Source organism: Artibeus jamaicensis, unplaced genomic scaffold (assembly GCF_021234435.1).
Source record: "Artibeus jamaicensis isolate MK-2021 breed Jamaican fruit bat unplaced genomic scaffold, CSHL_Jam_final contig_456, whole genome shotgun sequence".
Classification (NCBI taxonomy): domain Eukaryota; kingdom Metazoa; phylum Chordata; class Mammalia; order Chiroptera; family Phyllostomidae; genus Artibeus; species Artibeus jamaicensis.
Window position 1 is genome coordinate 8,699,090 of NW_026521839.1, and position 6,053 is coordinate 8,705,142.

The following is a 6,053-nucleotide window of genomic DNA, read 5'->3' on the forward strand; positions in this document are numbered from 1 at the left end:
CCACAACACCCAGCTCCCATTGGCTTGTATGGGTCTGCTTGTTACATTTATTCACTCTCATTCTTTGTGAGTCCTTAGATTTTAGGTATTTCTCTTGTAAGTATTACATAATTGAATTTACCCTTTCAACTGATCTGACAATCTCTGTCAGTTCAATGGAGTGTTTAGGCTATTTACACTTAATATGATTGTTTCTAAATACTCTTTTTCTATTTTCCTGAGGTTCTGGCTTCTTACATCTTTTGCTTTATTTTTCTTGTCTTGTTTTCAAGTTTCTCTTTTCTTACATTGTTCTACTGAACTAAACAATGCATGTTTTAGTAATATCTCTGAAATGCTCTGTTAGTGTCCTCATAGAGAAATAGCTGTTAAACTTGTTACTGTTCAGTATTTTAGTTGTCTCTTATTTGTAAAATCACATATCAGGGATTATTATTATTTCTCTTTTACCATAAAATCAGTGCTTGTTTAGATTTATATGTATATTCATCAGTTTTCGGTTCTTCCCTTTTTGTTTTTTTGATCAGCATTCTTTTTTGTAACTTAATTTTTCCTTCTAGTATTAATTTTTTTCTGCCTCGAGTACGTTTTTTTGAAGATTCCTGTTTTGTTGGTCTATTAATGATATACTTTGAGTTTTTCTTTATCTAAATACATCTTGTATTTTACTCTATTTGATGATATAAATAATAAAATACATAAAGAATAAATGGACTAAATAATGGTTATTGCCAGAAAGTCTAGGTTAGCTTTGAAGTATTACTTTTCTGACATATACCTCTAAAATATAAATTACTTTAGAGTCTATGTAACTAAAATAACAGTATTATTGAGTTTTCCTTTGATAAATATAATCTATCTAAAATGTGGGTGAAGAGTCATAATAATTACATGCATTTCTTTCTTAAGCTCTTTGAAAAGTTTTATTCATATATAAATAAATCTCAACAATTATTGGCATTTTTATCTAGCCATCAAATTCCTAATAAAAGTATTCTATTAATTGTCTATTGACATGTCTTTTAGGCATGAAATTGTCCTGCAACACAAAAATAAATAGTGCTACATTAAATGAGAAACTTCAGACTTTCCAGAATATGATTTAGCATTAAGGGCTTGAGTGTTCTTTTTAGAATATAGCTCTGATTATTGCACTGTTTTTTGTACATGAATTTTTAAGGTCCTTATATATTACAATAGAGTGTATTACTTCTTGTTTACCCCTGAAACTGTATTTCCCTCATTGATAGAAGTTCCTTGTTTAAGAAGCTAAAGGATGACTGTAGCAGGCAAGCAAAGTGACAAAGCCAACTTAGCAATGTCAGAAGAATTATCCTTGTTCAAAGATGTTCAAAGGTGCCTAGCCCTGAAGAAAAGAACCTGAGTCGGAATTATGCTGATCTGAAATGATCTGAATTTCATACCCAATTGTGTTTCCTGAATTCAGAAATATTTTCATGAGGTTATTCATCTTACAGACACATGTTATATCAAGATGATGTATTATTTCAGGCTGTCTTGGATAGCTCAGTGAATCGAGTGTGGGCCTGTGAATCAAAGAGTTGCCAGTTCCACTGCCAGTCAGGGCACATACCCGGGTTGCAGACCAGGTCCCCAGTAGGGGGCACATGAGAGGCAACCATACATTGATGTTTCTCTCCCTCTCTTTCTTCCTCCCTTCCCATCTCTCTAAAAATAATTAAATAAAATCTTTTTTAAAAAAGAAGATTTATGATTTCATTGCAGACTTCAGTTATAGAATGTAAATTGGTTCTGAGGAGATCAACAACCTAGCAAGTCAGAGAAGATCTCCAAGTCGATCTCTATGCATGAAGTGTATGGATTAAGAAAATGAGGAAAACCTAAGGCCACAGAGAATGGAAAGCTTTTATACAGAGCATTTTTTTGTACTGACAGCCATATCAGAAGGAAACTATGTAATATCAGTTTACAACTTAGCTTATATAAATACATATTTAACATGACCGACATACCCAAATAGATGCTGAGAGCATCAGTCTATCGATGATCATAAATATAACTGACTCACACTGGTGTCCAACCCACAGCCCAGATGTGGCATTTGGCCCAGGATGGCTATGAATGTGCCCCAACACAAAATCGTAAATTTACTTAAAACATGTTTTGTGTGATTATGTGTTGCAGTGTATTTCATGTGTGGCCCAAGACAACTCTTCTTCCCATGTGGACCAGAGACACCAAAAGGTGGGACACCCCTGCTAGAGAAATATTTATTGCTTTTAAACCTTTTCTGTTTTCGAAGATGGAAATATGTGAAACACATTGATTTCTTTAAAAATGCTATAAATTAATGATATTTGCTGCCAGTTTTTAAGGGTTAAATCTAAGCTCTCTGGAAATTAACTTATATGAAATTCCACTCCCTTGATGCCCCATGATGGATGAGGAATTACATGATCAGGTTTTTGTCTTTCTTCTCAATTATATTTGACCAATGAGAAAATTTTAAGTTAAAACTTTTCTACCTTCATAATAGTTTTGTAGTTATAAAGAAAAAAAGTGAAGTAAGAAATCTGAGGTCAAATTGGACACAGAAGAGAAAGAGAGAGGGACCTGGCTCACAGTAGTAAATGTGGGATACTGGTTGTCTTTGGGCAGGGAGAGGAGAGTGACAGGAAGGAGCATGAGGCATGCTGGCAACCATCTGTATTTGGTAAAATGTTTTTAAGATTTTATTTATTTAGTTTTGGAGATTGGGGAAGGGAGGGAGAATAAGATTAGGGGGCCTCTCGTATGCAACCTATTGGATACACGGCTAGCAGTCCATACATGTGCCCTGACTGGGAATCGATCTGGTGACCCTTTGGTTTGCAGGCCAGCACTCAATCCACTTATCCATACCAGCCAGGGCTGTTCCTTGGTAGAATCTTACTTGGGTTTATTGGGTTTGTGAAAATTTATCTATCAATACATTTGTGATGTGTGTACTTGACCTTATTCATATTATGCTTCAATAAATAGATTTTAAAAATCCAAAAGTCAACGTTAGAGGCATCTCACAGCCAGCTGGTCTGCAGACACTCAGAAGAGTGTGGTGCTGAGTCAGCCCATTTCTCTGAGATGTCTGACCTGGGAGTCCCACCAAAACTGTCACAAAAGCCAAGGTGAGTCTAAAATGTCTTTCCATCCTAACTTTGCTGGGTTAGTAGACCAACATTAAATATTATTCTTATCAGTCATGGAATGCACACGTAGAAATAAAATGGCATTGAAGCTCAATGCCAGTGAGCTAAAAAAAATGGCTTTGTTCAGAATTATACCAGTATTTGAAGAAAAGAACAGTGTTCTTTGTCCGTAGTTATAAAATAGCATTTTAATGAAAGATACCGAAACCAGACAAGATCACAGGTGAAGAAAGAGCTCACGGGATTCTAGATCAAACTAGATCCTGGAATCCTTTCCTCATTCACTGTTCTAATATGTTGTGTTTCCAGGGAGAATCAACACATTTTCAGGTGCAGTTCTTCCCACTCCATTCTCTGCCATCTGTGGTGTGTTGGTCAGTGAAGCCTTTTTTCTGTGCCTCCCACCAGAGAGAAAGGAAGAACATTACTGCTCAGCTACTGAACTGATTCAGCATAAAGAGAGCCGTCTCCACAGAGATCCTCCCACCATCCCTCTCATCATTTCTAAAGAATAACCTACGACATGGGGACATGAGTTTGAACAAAGCAGTGAAAGACAAGAAAAAGAATCCTTCATGGACCATCCAAGGTATGACAAGCACTCCCTGCACACCAACCTGTCTGGGCATCTGAAGGTACTAAGTCTTGCTTCTTCAGGGGTTAGGGAGTGGCAGTGAAGTCCTCCTGAAAGATATGGGTATTGGGGTGACAAGCATTGCTCACCAGGCACCAAATCTCCAGGTTTCAGGTCATGTCAGCCTCTGGCTTCCCTTGTTCTCTCCTTGTCATTATGTAATAGAACAGACCCAGGGGTTACATGGTTCCTCTGTCACTGTGGATTAGTTGTTCACCTCCAGGGAATTGGAATTATGGCCCTCAATGCCAAAGTTTGGTGCAAAGGACAGGAACTATTTATTCAAAAGTTACACAGATTTATAGTAATGGCAGAACATCACCATTAAATACCCAAAGTCCTTTAATACTTCCAAAACCACACAGAGTCCTTCAACCCGCCTTAAGCCAGTCAGGGGTACAGTATGTCAGGAAGAAAAAGAAGTCTGTGGCTTGGCTAGCTCCCGATCCTTCCCAGTGATCTGTGCTCAGTTGGCAGGTTTGAGGTTCCCAGCCTCACTCTTCAGGTCTTAATCCAAATCCATGTGGCATCTTCTCATGGCCCACTAGAGAGAGTCCTTTCACCCCTTTACTTCCCTGAAAATCTCTCATTGTCCCCACCCCTGGTCCTGCATTGTCTCTCCTGCTTCCTAAGCCACGTGGAAAAGGGAGCCTCAAAACTGCTTGATTTCCCTGCAATGGCTCCCGTGCCTGGGTTTTAAATCCTGGCAGGAATCTTCCTGTACAACCCCATTTCTTTTTTTTTTTTTACCAAAGATTTTTAAATTACATTTTAATATTTTTCACTAGTTTCTTTTCTTGCCCTGCCCCCTATTTAGTTTCTACCTACCATCTATGCTAATTATTTTCTGTACCTTCTCCCCCCTTCTCCTTCTCTCACTCCCCTGTTGCTAACTCTCCATGAGATCTTCATTTCTGTGGTTCCACTCCTGATCTAGCTGTCCTCTTAGTTTGCTTTTGTTGTAGGTGTGGTTGTTAAAAACTCTGAGTTTGCTGTGGTTTCATGTTCATCTTTTTTATCTTCTTTTTCTTAGATAAGTTCCTTTAACATTTCATATAGTAAGGCCTTGGTGATGATGAACTCCTTGACTTTGACCTTATCTGAGAAGCACTTTATCTGTCCTTCTATTCTAAAGGAAAGCTTTGCTGGATAGAGCAATCTTGGTGGTAGGTCTTTGGATTTCATGACTTGGAATACTTCTTTCTATCCCCTTCTTGCCTGTAAGGTCTTTTTTGATAAGTTCCCTGACAGTCTGATAGAAATTCCTTTGTAGTTGACTGTCCCCTTATCTCTTGCTGCTTCTAGGATTCTCTGCTTCATTTTCATCTTGGCTAATGTAATTATGATGTACCTTAGTGTGTTCTGTCATGAGTTCAACTTCTTTGGGACTCTCTGAGCTTCCTGGATTTCCTGGAAGTCTATTTCCTTCGCCAGAATGGGGAAATTCTCCTTTATTATTTGTTCAAATAAGGTTTCCACTTTTGACTGTTCCTCTTCCCCTTCTGGTATCTCTATAATTCAGATGTGGGAACATTTAAAGATGCCCTTGAGGTTCCTAAGCCTCTCCTCATTTTTTGAATTCTTGTTACTTCATTCTTTTCTGTTTGGTCATTTTTTTCTTCCTTCTGGTCCACTCCCTTGATTTGAGTCCCAGTTTCCTTTCCACCACCATTTCCTTCCTGTGCATTTCTGTCCATTTCAATTAGTTTAGCCTTCATATGTTCCTCTAATTTGTGACTAAAATCAAGCAATTCTGTGAGCATCCTGATCACCAGTGTTTTGAACTGTGCATCTGAAAGTTTGGCTATTTCTTGGTCGCTTAGAGTTATGGGCTCTGGGACTTTGATTTCTTGCTAAACCATGTTTGGTCTGTTTGTGCCCTTTACATATGAGTGGGGAGCCTGAGGTGTTCACCAGGGTGGAGCCACCCAGGTCACTGGATTGTGACACTGTATGTGGGGGTGGGGTCAGAGCGGGGCAATAGCAATCCCCTGTGCTGCTCCCTGCTACTGGGGCCAGCGTGGACTGTCTCAATGCTCACTCCTTTCCTGGTTTATCTGTGCATGAATATGTGACCCCCTGTCAGCCTGTTGTCCCGCGCCCTCACTGGGTCCGCTCGTTGCAACCCCACACCTGGGGATTTCCCAACTGCTGTCCCCAACCTGGGTTGGTCTGACCCAGTTTTCCTGCACAACCCTACTCTGCCAACCGCTGGCTCTGTCCCTCTTACAGGTCTGGTGGAAGGGTTCGTT